The sequence below is a fragment of the Gobio gobio genome (assembly GCF_949357685.1).
Source record: "Gobio gobio genome assembly, chromosome: 15".
NCBI lineage: Eukaryota > Metazoa > Chordata > Actinopteri > Cypriniformes > Gobionidae > Gobio > Gobio gobio.
The window spans coordinates 35,685,176-35,701,810 of NC_137108.1; the positions used below are offsets into that span (position 1 = coordinate 35,685,176).

Genomic DNA, 16,635 nt, shown 5'->3' on the forward strand with positions numbered 1-16,635 from the left:
ATTCATTGTAAACATGAGGAATATTCCACACTTTAATGAGGTAATGCACGTTGCATTGGTCTCCAGATCTAGACCGCTATCCCACGGTTATATCTTTTGAGAAGACCTCTGCAACCAGAGCATGATAAGCGAGCCTACGGACTTATGGGACTGTAGCCTGATGCAAGCTTGACACCTCTCTTAAGCTTTTATTGAGTTTTTCACGGCTAACTTCTAACTCTGTAGAGATGTCAGAGCAGACTCGAGACGCCATTAGCTGCAAGTACATTGACTGTGATTGTCTTTTTCTCTCCACCTCACTCTCTTGCACTCTCCCTCACTCTTTCCTTCACAAAAAAACTTTCATTATTAATTTTTACCCTCATATCTCAAAAAGTGCTTTTCAGTCATAATCCACCAGACTCTTTGGTTATTGCATTTATTTAATGAAAAAATCCAGGCGCCCTGGAAGACACAGAGTTACAGAGTGTGTGCTCATGTGGGTATGTGTGTGTGTTTATATAAGAGAGAGAGACAGAAAGAGACAGGAATAAGGAGGATAGTGAGGTTTTTTTTTCTCTGTCCACGGTGGAGGCCGAAGTTATTAAGTGTAGCGATGGAGTGGAACTTGAGGCTGTGTTCCTTTGGCTCTGGGCTTCTTATTAAAGCAGCTGAGATTGAGGCGATTTCACACAGATCTTTCTCTCTCTCTCTCTTTTTTTTCTCCTACACTTTCCTCCCTCGCCAAATCCCGAATCGCAGACCAATCAGAGAACTTTGCTTCTTGCGAGTGAAAGAAAATATATCCTCTGCGCTCCGACACAATCCAAGGGTCTTTGAGTTTGACTACAAAAATCCTTCACCTGAACTGACCTTATTGAATACCAGAACAAACAACGCAGTCAATGGCTGGCAACATTTAGCCCGCTAGCGTACTCTGATGGTGTTGTTTTTGGGAGCGATAACTGAGAATCTCATTTCATCTTATTCTTGGCCCTACATCATGAGAGCATGGGCGGTCCGCTGAGAACAGACATCTTCAACTCAGTCTGTATTCGTGCCAGTATGTCGTATGATAGCAATCTGTCCGCGTGGAGTGAGCTCCGCCATTCTTCCTGAGTCCTTGCTCGTTCACTCACTCACAACCTCCCTCCCTCCCTCTCGGGGTGCCAAACCCCCCCCATCTCTCAGCTAATGAGTCCCTCTGGACAGGCATAAAAAGGCTCTCTCATCAGCCATCTTGGAGATGATTGAGGCTTCAAAGAGCCTCCCAAGACATTAGCATAACAAGGCTACCTGCAGATGCTGGCAGTGCCAAAGACCCCGAGATAGAGACAGCTCTCCTCTTTTACCTAGACAGCATGAATCATTTAACGTCCTGGGCCAACAGAGTCTCGGTTTGTGGCCAGGTGTCGCGCTCGCCACTCGCGCTGTTGGCAAGTTAAAGGCTATTTACGGACTTTACCTGAGATTAAAGGAAAATAACTTTTTCCTTTTAATTACAGAACAATAATTCCTCAACTTTTAAGTGGAGTTGTGTAAATTTGAGCTTAGAAATGTTAGAAATTATTTTTCAAGTGTTGATGTTTTTCCAAAAATGTTATTTTATAATAACGATTGATGTTGAAGGGGCCTTGTCTTCCATCCTTAAGCATATGTGGCACATTATTAAAAAAAACAGGAGCCTTTTTCTTTTATGCTGCACATCCCTGCTCACATAATACTTATTGTAAGCCAAAATAACTCTTATTTAGCATTAGCACAATTGCTCTTGAAGAAGTAGCAACATAAATCTGTGTTCTAAAGTAATCAATGCAAGAGTTAATGCAAAATAATTGCCCATTTATGGAAAACCTGAGGTATATGGCAGCTAGCGTGATCTTAACGTTTTTGCAGTACTACCTAGCATAAAGTATAAGCTTGTCCGTTTAAAATATGTAGAACAAAGTGATAACACAGATATGCCCCTAGGTCTGTTCTTTACCTCATGTTGCATCCGACACTAACACATCCTCAGGTGTACGTTCCTGTTTAGCTTAGCCACGCGCCTTCACTCTAAGAGCTTTTGCTTCCTGCCGTATTACATTTACAGATAAAATCAGCTGCTCATTTACTAAGCCTCAAAAGGTGTCGGGCTCAAGGGATTTGGTGCTCTGTTACTCTGTCCATCACTGGGAAACCGACTTTGTGTAACGATTGAAGTCTTTTAAAGCTGATCTGAGACCAATTGCATTTACATTATTTGCAAGCCAACCTCATAGCTCATATATGTTATTTAATGGCAATACACTGCACAACTACTATTGTAAAGACAAAATATGTATGGAAACTAGCAGCTAAGAATGTACTTTAATACTGTTTCTACGGTGTAGCTTTCTCTGAATGTGAGAACTGTTCTTATAATTGCTCAGATTCTGTCAGTTCTGTGATCTCAATAGCTCTTCAGAGGCTGCTGACCTTTCTGTGAATGTGCCAAAGGCAATTCAGTCACTGTTACACTATCTATAACTTGAACGGAGCTCGCCAAGGCTTTACGTTATTTGCGAGGCACGCTTGGAACAGGGCGTCCGGCCAGATGCTTCTCTCATGTTGTTTCAGTCACGGAGCGGATAGGAACGGTCCACAGAGAGCGCGGTTCCCCAGCAGACGCCCTCCTCGCCCAGGTCTGGGCCAGGCCGCCTCTACCACTCCTCCCACCAGCTGATGTGGTGTGGAAAAGTCCTGTCGCCTCTCGGCCCAGTCTGCATTCCTGCCCAATTACATCCAGCCCCAGCTGACTTCCATTAGACTTGATCACAGCCCCGAGACAAGGAGGAGGGGGGTGTTTAGGAGGCTGTGAGTATGTGTAGTAGAAGCTGTGAGCCAGAGCAGTGGTGACAGGTTCACTAGCTGTATGATCTCAGAACAACCATAACAAAACCTTTAAAGACACTGTTTTGCGTTTTGGCAACTTTTTGGGATGCTGTGATGGGAAACAATATCGTATTATGAGCTTGTGATGTCATGTGTAGTAAGTTTATAGCCACATGAGACAGTATGAGATCAGAGTGGAACCCAGCACCACACATGGAAGGAGTGAGGGTGAATTCCTACAGAATAGACCTTAGCTCATTGTCAATTTTAAAAAAGGTGTTTAATAATATTTTAGGTTTAGACTAGGCACCCATTTTCACTATTAACTACGAATTTTGCCTCAATAAACTCCTAATTAATGTAGGTAGTTGTTGAGTTTAGGTATTGGGTAGGAATTAATTTACATTTTATATATATATATATATATATATATATATAGTATGGGTCAAAAGTATGGATTTTTCTTTTATGCCAAAAATCATTAGGATAGGTATTAAATAAAGATCATGTTCCATTAAAATATTTAGTAAATTTCCTACCGTAAATATATATAAAATGTATCATTAGTAGTAATTTACATTGCTAAGGACTTCATTTGGACTATAAAGGCAATTTTCTCAATATTTCGATTTTTTTGCACCCTCAGATTCCAGATTTTCAAACTGTATCTCGGCCAAATATTGTCCAAACAAACCATACATTAATGGAAAGCTTATTTATGGTCACATTATGGAAAGTATATATATTGGAATGAATCATCTTAAGTTGAATATTTTTAATGAACCAGTTATTCTGATTTATAAAATTGCTCTGAATGATTATTTAAAAAAAAAAAATGGGACAGTTCTGTGATCCTGTTGGAGTGATTAAACCTGCTGTGAAAATTATACATGACTCGGGATCTTCAGTCATATTTAAACTGTAATTCCATCCCTCACAGCATCACTTTCATTAATGTCAAATAAAATACAGCATCCTCATTTACATCTACACCCCCCAGATGATCATCCTCAGTAACCAGAATTTTGCTGTCATTGCGTTTGCATTTAATATTCATTATGTAAACACAAGTCTAGTATTCTTATACAATAAATTCCACAGTCATCAAAGACTCATAGACCAACACACACAAAGTGGGACTTTTCTCTGACTTCTGGTGTTTTAGATTATTTTTTCTGATATAGGTAATTGTACTTTTTATATCCTATCCCTACCTGTACCCTCATCTTTCTACATTTTTTAGATTTTCATTGAGACATTATTTAGTACATTTATTAAGCTCTTTACCTAGTGTAGGCCATTGGCTGCTGTAGGTAATTTCAGGCTTTACTATCCTTGTGGGGATATTTGGCTCACAAAGCTCTGCACATTTTCACAGCAAGAAACTGGGAAAATAGAAAAATCTCAATAGCATAACTCCCCAAAAATAATCCTTTCTGTAAGAAAAAAAACTATGATTCGCTTTAGGAAATCATTTCATTTAGGTCTCCCGAACAAGCGTTGCTTTTTTGCCGGTGTCCCAGTAATACATCAAATAAACGGCCTCCCAGGGTCTCGTTTTTTAAATGTTCCCACATCTGTTCGTCAAGATGCCGCTGCTAAAGCCGCTTTCTGATGCAGTCCCTCACCCAGAGCTGTCAGAATGATTTCTGCTTGTTCTCGCTCTTCCCTCTATCTGTCCTACTCTCTTTTTTTATTTATCTGTGAACATTTAGGGCATATTTTTAATGCAGAGCCTTATCCATGACTTCAGTTCAGTATAGGGTCAAACTTAGTCGTATACGCATTACATAGAAACATCTCTTGCTGGTAGTTCATAAAATAACCACCCCGCATTCAAATCTGTACTTTCTTATCAGGGATGTCGCACTTTAGCTCTGTTCCAAAACCTAGTGAACCTTCTATAGTAGATTCCTAACTGAAATTAAGCTTCATAGCTTAAAATGTCCACCTCAACAAACAGCTTGTTTGGGTATTGTGGGATCTGTGACGTCACTTGGCTAAATACATTTACATATGACTGCCTCTACAGCAAGACACCAGCGTTATACATTATTGTATTATAGGCCACGGCCACTGTCGTTCAGTTGCTTAGCGGCTGACAGCTGTCAACACCGGATGCGAGCGTCAAGTCAAAAGCAAATAGATTATAACCATAGACAGGGTTTACACTGGATATAGTATACAGATACACATTCAGTTTCTGACATACTCCACGAGCTTGAGTCTGTTGACAACAGGACATATGGGAGAGCAATAGAACGTTCGCTTTGACACGGCCTGTTTAAACAGCTTGTTTGTGCGTCTGTATCATCGACTATATAAAACAATGGACATCACCCTTAGGTTTCTGAAGAGCATTTTTTAAGCCCAAAGTGGGACGTGGGTGGAGCTGAGGTGTCTGGATGCTGAAACCAGCAGCAGCAATCCACCTGTCACTCAAGTGGCCACGCCCTTAATTATGCAGAAATTTAAGGCTTAGGATGAGTTCTAAAAGTAAAATAAAAAATCACCCCCCTCACAATTGCCATGGAGAGCAAAATTAGCTATACAAAACCACTTTTTTGTACCAGGCTGAAAAAGTTTTTTTTCTGCTGTAAAGTTTGGCATTTTAACATCGGGGGTCTATAGGATTGACTCCCTCTCTCTAGCGACCAGTCGATGAATTGCAGTTAATTCGGATTCAAAAGAGAGAGAACGGAAGGAAGGCCGCCTGGTCTGCACAGACTTCAGAAGGATCCCAGAGTCACGAAACAAGTGGATGGTTTATTTTTAATGGCGTCCCGAATCAAGGTGAAGGATGTTTGTTCGGAGCATTTGACTGCAGATTGTTTTGTAAACTCGGCACTGTGTAATGGAGTGTTTGCAACACTGAACAACACTTTTATTATAACAACCGCTTATAGAGGGCGCCAACGGCCTAGTGATTGTTGTTGTTACACTTTACAGCATGATTATTGTTTTATATTGGCCAAACAACATTTAATTCAAATGTCCACTTAATCTTTAATATTTGGCCACTTCTCTACGATAGAAATAATGCAGCGAGGGTTCAAACTTTTTATTTAGAAAATGCAATGAATAGCAATTTGCATATTTAGAAACATATTGATGCATTCTTCTGTTTTGGCTTTAGATATACGTTGCAAATCTGGTGAAATGGTGCAAATGAACGTTATAAGCAAACTCAACATATGTAAAGAGTTTGTTAACCCAGCTGAATCGTAGACTCCGCTTCACAATAGCGCTATGCTTTTTAAATGGTTTAAATATATAGTGCAGCGTTTTAAAATGTCTAATTAATGGGGTTCATGGATTCACGTTTTTGAAATGCGCCACTTCCAGTGTTTTGCCGATTAATCGACACAAGTAAATTGCAATCGAGGATTTTTTTATGAGTAAAAAATATTGTGGAATCGTGACAGCCCTATAAATTTACGTTTTGAAACACCTTCACATCGAGAGCATTCCTAAGGCTGCTTAAAATGCTGCTTACAGCGGCAGCTCTCTAGTTTTTTTAACAAAGCATTTAACGTTGGCGTCCAGACAAACTCTAAACCATATGGATACAATGAAACGAAATATCTGACGTTGTATCTTGCCGGTCTGACTGCTCTTTCTCTTTGTTTTTCTTGTTTTGTATTTGTTTTGTTTTGTTTTTTCGAGATTGAGTGCTTTGAGATTGATTCAAGCTTTGCTGGCAGCCTGTGTTTGTTGCTACCCATAATTCACTGCTCTACCCCATGACAGACAGCACTGCTCTGGATCAGCCGCTACAGCTCTGTGATGGATTACTCCAGACTAAATGCATCACTAAAGACGCACACACACAGCCCTTTTGAATTGTTAACCAATTTTTGTAAAGCAGGTTAAACACACAAACATGCACCGAGCATAACACACCTAATCTTTTATAAACATTATACACCAAATTACATGCACAAATTCATCACACAAATGCAGTGAGTCACACAAACAACAAATATGGCCCCTCTGGTTGGGACTCTTTAACAAGGTAATGCATCATAAATTCATTTGGCTCCCGGTAAACATTGTTGAAAAATGAGAGTGATGGATGGATGTCATGGGGAGCGCCGCAGTATGTGAAAGAGAGACTGCCGCACTGTTCCTAAACTTAGGAAGTTTTAAGGGCATTGTGGGTGCATACCTGCAGCAAAGTCTGTTCTGATGAGTAAAAAAATTAATTATGATGTCTTATAAGATACCTTCACTGTGTCTGAAGTTAGCGCACTTAGTGTGTCAATGGTTATTTTTTTTAATACATGGACACATTTGCTGTTTTCCAGCTGATGGAAATAACATTTTAAAACCATTTTATGTGTGTTATTTTTATATTATTTATGTGCTATTATTTTTAAATAATATCTTAAATCAGCTTTTATTTGTATATTTTCAGCTTTCATTGGTTTATTTTGTAGTCATATTTTTTTTAGGTGCTTTTGAAATATTTTTGAAATATTAATATTTAGTTTTAATTTATTTGAATCGTTTTAGTTCAAATTTTAATGCTTCGACTTATTTCAGTTAGTTGCCTAGGCAAAACTTCAAAAATATAAATATATTTTATTTCAACTTTATTTCAATTAACAAAAGTGTTTTTAATTGTAGTAGTTTTAGGTAACTTTAGCAAATTTAGGTCCTACCCTCAAGTTTTGTGTTTTCGCCAAATTCAAAGTCAGCATGTGGTAAAATCAGTCCCAGGGCCCTATCTTGCACCCAGCGCAATTGACTTTGTACACCGACGCATGTGTCATTCCTATTTTGCACCCGCGCAAAGCGCGCTTTTCCCTCCACAGAAGCACGTCGCTAAACTAGTGAATGAACTTGCGCTACCTGGGCGGTTCAGCGCAAAAAAGGAGGCGTGTTCCGGCGCAAACAATCCCTGGTGCTATTTTGCTGTTCCATTAAACAATTGCGCCACTGACCAGAAAAAACCTAGTCTAAAGTCAGTGGCGCGTTGCGCGTTGTTCATTATGCTATTTTAAGGGCGCATGCTTGACCATAATGTATAGCGTGCACAACGCGCATACACTTTGCTCATGTAATCTACACAGATGCAACAGTTATTTTTGCAAATCATAAATTGTTACACTAAAAAAATATTAACACATGAGATGACGGAAATCATTGTGGTGTGCCACGAAGATGTGAAAAAAATAGGCATAAATCTAGCTTACAAATGATTCAGGCTAATTGTAATAATTAAGGATAAGACCTGTTTGCCCAATAGTGGCAAGACATATATGTATATAAGGACATCTGACAAATTGGTTTGTCCGTCAAGAACCAGGAAAAAAAATCGACTGAAAAACTGAAAAAACTGAAAGACTGAAAAAAAAAAAAAGACTGTGAAATCACCTTTACCATAATGTACAACATTACAACTTCACTTCTCTGTCTTTCACTGCTCTTACAAGAACATCAGTCTCCTCGGCTGTGAACCGCTCCTGGCGTGCGCCTGGTAAATACGCCATAATAATAGCAATCCATAATGGAACTTGCGCACCTGCTTTTAAAGGGAATGTTGGATGACGCTCGGATTGGTTTATTCACGTTACGCCCAAACCACACCTATGAATAATGAAGCTACTTCAGACCAACCCATTTTAGATTTGCGCCGGGCGCAAGAGCCATTTATCCCGCCGGGAAAATAGCAACAGCGCCGAGACCCGCCCACAAAGTTACTTGCGCTTCACGCTTTGACACTTGCGTTTCAGATCGTTAAAATAGGGCCCCCAGAATGCATTGCAATTGCAAAATCAATCTAAGATGGCAACAAAACAGAAGAAATTATTATTAATTTTACTATACGATGTACGGTACGATGTATGTACAGTACGGTGACCTCTTATATGTTAAAAGATTAAGAAAACTTTGATTTTTCTATGACCCCTTTAAGAGTATTGAGGCAAGTAACCTATGTACTTGGCATATGGAGTACTATCCTGTGGTCAACAGTTGTTGCGGTCCAAATAACTCACTTATTTAATTTAGAATGCTCTATAAAGGCAGTAGGCAGCGAGGCAGCTGACAAGGTTTAGAACCGAGCTTGAGTTACTATATAAATGGTTGTGGGTGATTGTACAGACATTGAGTCATACACATGTTTTCAGGTCATGGGCTGCTAATCTTTATGGTGGTCATTTTGCTGTGGAGAGACCTTTTGAGAGAGAGTAGGGGAAAAAAACCCTACCTGAAAAAAAAACAGCAGGAGAGAGAGAGAGAATAACCAGGCTGTAAAGTGTGATATCCCACCGCAGCGACCACGTTTCTAGAGGAGACTTGCATTTTCCATTTTGGGATTCAGCTGCGTTTGCACAGAAGACACTGACAGTCTCAGCACCTTTCCACCTTCAGGAACAATAAGACCTCACCTGGCGCACACACATACACTATTTTCATCAGTATCTGTGCATGTTGAAGGATGTGAACACTTAAAATCCACTCTTGTCGTTTTTTTTCATCATTTCCACTTGCAGTTGCAATTATCGCTGCCCATTTTCCCCTCCATCCTCTTAAAATGAGGAGCAGCAGCCCTGATGCAGTGATTAACTCTAAATTGCAACAGCTGTTGATGGCAACTCCAATTAAGACTGCAGGCATCAATTTAGTGGCAATCTATAGCATTAGTGAGGTTTCATCTTTTACCAGCCCTGTTAACCACCCAATGGTGACAGAAGCCTGTCACTCAGGCCTGCAGATTACTCTGATTGGTCAGAGAATAGAGAGTAGGTTGCTTTGGGGTGGCCATCATGTGAAATGATGGCATTTATGTGCCGTATATATATTTCATCCTTGAGCAAGACATTACTAATTTTATATTAGGCTGATTGTAAATAAGACCCGGTTCTTGGTTTCCAGCACCTACCCTCTGGCTATGTTTAGGCATCATGTAAAGACATCATTTCAAGAGGGAATGAGATGGAAATTGATCACCTGGCTGGTTTAGTGACAAACGACTCTTTATATGGTCCCACAGTGTTAATCGAAAGATGGTATCGATTTTATCATTCTTTTTAAACAACCATCATTGTAACATCCTAATGGTTCTTCTAAGCCTTCTATTCTTTCCCAACTCTCCCTTTGGCCTTCGCTGGCGGAGCGCCAACTAGAGCACTCTGTCCCTATGGGCTAATCAGCTGAGCACAGGCCCGTTGGCTGGGCTGTTAGTTCTGGCTGTAATGCAGGCGCTGGGAATGTGTGTGAGCTTCCCAGCCCTATTTAATCTCTCCTCTCTCTGGAATGCTGATATTCTGAAGTGTTGCTCCAGTACAGTGAACCATTCTGAATACAGCCCTGAAAGACAGCATGGAAGGACCTTGGACACCTGTCTCAGACGTGTTCCTCAGACAGCCTTAGTCCATGCAGATGCGTTAGTTTGCACGAAAGGTTCCGCTCTTAACTCCTGTGAATAAAGTCTGCAACAAGACTCCTGCGCTCCAAGCGGTTTAGATATTATTAAATATTTATGTTAAGTTCATTAAGCATTTAAAAACTATTTATACTGTAGAGCCATCAGCGAGAGTGGCATGTTCCTCCGTCAGTAGCTGTGAGAATGTAGCATGTTTTTGCATGTTGCTGGGCTCCCGTTAGAGAGAATTAAACAGATCGTACTGACTGTTGACGATTAGAGCGACCGGCACCAGAGCTGTCCTACAGGAGACACAGAGGTCTAGGTGAGATGTGGATTGGTATGACATTCACAGATGCTTGCTGAAATCTTCATCCCTCATTTCTGGGAAAGGCAGGAGCAAGGACAGAATGAACTCTGGCTGTTTGTTGCACTCTGTCGTACGGAAACAATTTTTTTCTTAGTCCCTGTAGTGACAATACACTTTTCTTTCCGGTTGTTGTTTTTTTTTTGGACACTGCAGACCAGGAGCAAGCACTTTATGTACTTTATTTTTTTCTGCTTTAATCTTTTTCCCTTTTTTATATTTATAGTTTCGAATATATATATATATATACACACTATATTGCCAAAAGTTTCAGGACGCCTCCTTTTACATGCACATGAACTTTAATGACATCCCATTCTTAACCCGTAGGGTTTAATATGGAATTGTCAAGTTCCTCCACACCAAACTCGCTCATCCATGTCTTTTTGGACCTTGCACAGTCATGTTGGAAAAGGAAGGGGCTATCCCCAAACTGTTTGAACCTGAACATGAAATTGTCCAAAATGTATTGGTATTCTGAAGCATTAAGAGTTCCTTTCACTGGAACTAAGGGGCCATGCCCAACCCCTGAAAAACAACCCCACACCATAATCCCCCTCCACCAAACTTTACACTTAGCACAATGCAGTCATGCAAGCATCGTTCTCCTGGCAACCGCCAAACCCAGACTAGTCCATCGGATTGCCAGACAGAGAAGCGTGATTTAGCACTCCAGTGAACACGTCTCCAATGCTCTAAAGTCCAGTAATGGCAACCTATCACGGTACCACGCTTAGCGCTGAGCTCCTGAGAGCGACCCATTCTTTCACAAATGTTTGTAGAAGCGTCTGCATGCCTAGGTGCTTGCTTTTATACACCTGTGGCCATGGAAGGGATTGGAACACCTGAATTCAATGATTTGGAGGGGTGTCCCAATACTTTTGCCAATATAGTATATATATAATTTATAACTTTTTTCTATTTTCTCTTTTAAAAAAAGGAATCTGAGCTCGAAATTGTATTAATTATTATTATTATTATTATTATTATTATTATTATTATTATTATTATTATTTAATATGATGCGTGTGTGTGTGTGTGTGTGTGTGTGTGGGCATGTTTTTGTGAAATATCAGGACACAAATGTGTATAATGACATGGGTATGACATAGGTATTACAAAAAGAGGGTGAAATATGAGGACGTTCCCCATGTCCTCACTTTTCAAAATGCTTATAAATCACACAGAACAAGTTTTTTTTTTCACAGAAAGTAAACTGCACAGTCTCCTGTGATGGGTAGGTTTAGGGGCAGGGGCAGTGTAAGGGGATAGAAAATACGGTACGGTATAAAAACCATTACGCCTATGGAATGTCCTCACATTTCACAAAAACAAACGTGTGTGTGTGTGTGGTCCTCATAATCCCTATGTAATGGGGACAAAATGTTGCCACAAAGACTTTCAACTTATAAATCATACTAAGGGATGTTTTTTGAAATTGTAAAAATGCAGAAAGTTTTTTGTTATGGGTAGGTTTAGGGTTAGGGGATAGAATATACAGTTTGTACAATATAAAATCATTAGGTCTATGGAATGTCCCCATAAAACATGAAAACACAACGTGTGTGTGTGTGTGTGTGTGTGTGTGTGTGTGTGCGTGCGTGCGTGCGTGCGTGCGTGCGTGCGTGCGTGCGTGCGTGCGTGCGTGCGTGTGTGTGTGTAAACAGTTGCTCACATGTTCTCAGTTCACTGGTGAGTTGCTATAAGTAACTTGAATAAGTACACACATATTTATAGTACATCTCTCTGTGGATTTCATTTGTTTTGCTTATCATCCATTCCATAACCAGTAAACTGTCTAATTTTGGATTTTAAAGGCAGAATCTATGGAGTATAGCATATGATCAGTTCAGTATCTCTGTTCAGCATGACTTAGACAAAACGACTTTTCATACTGTAACGTGAAAGGCATTAAAGATATAGAGAGAAAGACATTGTTGGAGACATTGTATCCTCAGGTTATGATGGAGACCCACATACATATGTTCATCTAACGTTTCAAAACAGAACCAGAGGAACAAAAACATGGCCTTGTCCCCTATACTGAATTATTTTGGAAGCAAACTGATCCTTGAAGGTATATATCACACACAGACACACACAGCTCTGTTTTCAGTTTTGTTTGGGGCCTGAAGGAAGGGCCGGTGTTTTCATTTCATATTCATAAATCATTCATACATCTCACAACGCCCGTCCTTTAGAAAATCAGCCCCTCGTCTTTATATTGAGATTCCAAATGTATTTTCCCATCCACATCACAGATGTAATGCCCCTGCCTGTCACTCTTTCCCAGCTCTCATGTTTGACGAGAGTGACACGTTTATGAGATATTTTCTCTGAGCTCTTATTCTTTTGTATTTCTGAGGCTTTGGCTCTAATGCAATTAAATTGATGTTTCAGACCAAGAAATAGGGTGGAGTCCAAATTGAAACATTAACCCCTTGCCCCCTGTGGTGTGGGTAACCCCTTTAAAGTAAAGGTATTTCCAGAATAACCCTGAACCACGGCTTTTGGGATTCAGTTGACATTCAGCTTTAAACCTTAATTAGGCGGATAGTGTTTTACATGGATATGTTAGGTAATTTCAACATGTATGGGTGCTAATCTGTGATTTTGTTGCCATCTGAATTGGAAATGTCAATATTTTTACAAACTCTCAGGAGAAAATGATAAGCTACAGTTTATTTCCATATCCAGCCTTACCACAACATGGTCTCATTATTATTCATGGGTATTTCACCTTTTTTAAAGAAATGAATACTTAAATTCACCAAAGATGCATTCATTTGTTAAAATATAACATATAATCTTACAAGAGATTTTCAAATAGGCTAAATGCTATTTTGAACACTCTATTCTTCAAATAATTCTGAAAAAAAATATTATGGTTTCCAAAAAATATTAAAGTCCCCCTGTAGTCAATATTTTTATCCCTTATAACCAATCGTTGATCACCAAAATGACATATTTAAATGTTTTTTACTTTTTTTTTTTTTAATTCTTCATACCTTAAAATAGCTTGAATGTAACTCTATACTGCCTCATTTAGTATACACGGTTCTATGAATATACAGAGATCCACTCGTTGCCGATCTCATGTTGACGTGATTGGTTACAAGGTAGTTTGTGACATCAGAATCACCAGCAATTTCAAATCGTGTCTTTGGTTCCCTGCAGTTTTAAAGAGAAAATACTCAACAATGGTGTTGACTTATGATTTTGCACATAGTTTGTCCAAAAGCATATTAAAAACACCACATAGACATATAAACAACATTAGATGATTGACATATAAACAACATTTCATAATTTTCACCACAGGGGTCTTTAAGGAGCACATCTGTCAACATTGATACTAATAAGAGATGGATAATGTGACACTGTAGACTGGAATAATGGCTGCTGAAACTTCAGCTTTGCCATTACTGGAATAAATGACATTTTAAAATATATTCAAATAGAAATCAGCTCTTTTAAATCGCAATAATATATCACTTTATTAGCACTTTATCTTTTGAGGCACATGTAAATACCATTACACGGTCAGCTTATTATCGTCTGAGAAATATTAATCATCTTCAACTATCTCTTTCTGCTAATAGTACTGCTGTCCTTGTACATGCATTAGTTCTCGTATTGACTGTTGTAATTCTCTTCTCAGTGGTGTTACACAGAAACTTCTTATGGTCCATAATTCAGCAGCCCGGATCATTACACGAACATCCGATCCGTAATCTAGCACCTTCATATTTGCATGAACTTCTCCATGTGTATTCACCTACCTGATCTCTCAGGTCTTTTGCGCCTTTGACTCTAGTTATACATTCTGTACGCTTGACTACCATGGGATGTAGAGATTTTAGATGTACTGCTCTGAGTCTTTGGAATACCTTAGATTAGCTTAATCTGATGGATATAGCTTTTGTGTATTTTTTTTTTTTTTTCATTTATTGTTCATGTATCTTATTATTTGTGAGGTGTCCTTGAGTGTCTTTAAAGGCGCCCATAATTAAAATAAATTAGTATTATTATTTCACAACATTACTGTTTTTTATCAGTTGTACAACCAAGGTGACTTTTTTCAAAATCATTACAAAATCCTTCTGACCCCAAACTTAAACAGTAGTGTGTGTGCAGTTTTAGAAAAGTATAAATGTTTAAGAATACTCTGTCCTTCTTACGATTGCATTAGTCACTTCTGCAACTGTCCCCCTGCATGATAGTCATCCAAAGTTTTATCACGAAGGAGCCATGAAAATTGTTCTTTTATGGATGTCACCTTGAGAAACAATTGCCTTCCAAATAGGGCTTTATATGGTTTTGTTTGTTTAAACTTTCCATGATTAAATATTTTAAGTTTTTATTATTTCTTATTAACATGTTTATGGTTTTAGTTTAATATACATAAAACAGTTTTATATATTGTACAAACCTTTTCTCATCTATACTGTGGCGGTCATTTTGGAGCGGTTTTCAGTACGGCGCTTGATAATGTCACCACTTGTAATGCCCTGCGTGGGGTGTTCAATAACCCGTTTGGATCTCAGCCAGGGAATGTGAGTGTAGAGAACATCTGGTGTGTGAGGAGATATCATAAAGCAACTACAGTTGCTCTTTTAATCACTTTCACTTAATAAAAGAGTGATGGTCTCCTGCAGGGCTGGGCCTCACACATCACAAATGGAATATTTGCACACACGCACACATGTCAGATAACTCCTTAACTCACCAGCAGGTCGCCGTCATTCTCTGCTAGCCCACCAACACTTTCTGTTTTCTTTTTCTCTCACTCTGGTTCTTTTACAGATTCACAGCCCATCCCGTCTGGCCGTTTACTTTTGCAGTGGATACACCTCAAGAATGTAGTGTTCATAGAAAGTTTACTTGGGTTTTTTTTTAATAATAAGTATTAGATAATAATAATACATTCTTTAAAAATGTATCTTGACATGGACTCATATATACTTCTTAGGAGTACTTATTTGATTTTAACATTATTATATACAGTACAATTATTTTACAAGTTTGAGATGAAATATGAGACCTTTCATTTTTATTGTTTTATTTCAAGCTGTCATTTTGTCAAATTATATAAAAAACTTTTATGTTCTTAGGATGCATACAATGCTAGCTATGAAATAACCCTTGGCAAGAGTTGCCAGTTGTATTCCAGAAATGTTATAAATGTTTCCATCGCAGAATGTTATCAAACATCATTTGGCCGCGTGTCCACCAAAGCGTTTTTAGCCAGCTGAAAATGCCAAGCACTCTGCTGTAAACGCCTAGCGTTTTTTCTTCTTTTTTTCAGCTGAGACGCTTTGCTTGCTATGATACAGAATAACCACGGAAGGGTTACTAGCATCTTGTTTCATAAATAGTTTGTTTCTGTATTGTTTCTATATAAAACATTTTATACAATGTAAAGTATTTGCTCTTGTTTTAAATTATTTTGTTCCGTTACCTTATTATGCTTGTTGTTGTCGCCTGTTGCCGCTGTACAAGCAGCAGAATGTGTTTGTTGGTCGGTGTGCTATCTGTCCCGCCCGTCCCGTGCTATTTGTCCGGTGATTGGGCAGCTGGGTAAAAAGTGACAGTGATTTACCCAAAGTTGGACATTCTTCAACTCTCGCGGACCTGTAAATAAAAGCTGTGAAAAAATGGTTCAACACCTTGTCATTTATATATGTGGCCCTCCCATTGAAAACAATTGGAAAAATATTCTAGCCTAAGGGGAAAAAAAACGCTTTGGTGGACACACGGCCTTAATGGAAATGGCATTTCTTGGTTCAGAAACTTTTTTTTTTGCAGTGTATACGATTTCCTCTGCACATTTTAGCCTTGGCTTCAAAGAGACAAATGCAGTATGTTCTCTTAGTGTGCAAGTGCTTTAATGCTGCTCATTTTGGTCACACACACCCTTCAACAACTACCATCCAGTGTCGGTATCGTGTGTGCTGTCCTCTCAGACCCCCATTATCCAGCCTCACAGTGTCTCTAGAAGAGGCCATCAACACCAGTGCGTAAATGAGAGACAGGTAGAGATGTATCCAGCCCTCCAGCATCT

General features: G+C 39.1%; 1 protein-coding gene across 2 annotated transcripts in view; it reads left to right on the forward strand.

The window, feature by feature from the left end:
- Positions 1–16,635, forward strand: part of rbms3 (RNA binding motif, single stranded interacting protein) — a 173,011-nt gene that overhangs the window by 105,701 nt on the left and 50,675 nt on the right. The gene's annotated exons all lie outside the window — the stretch shown is intronic.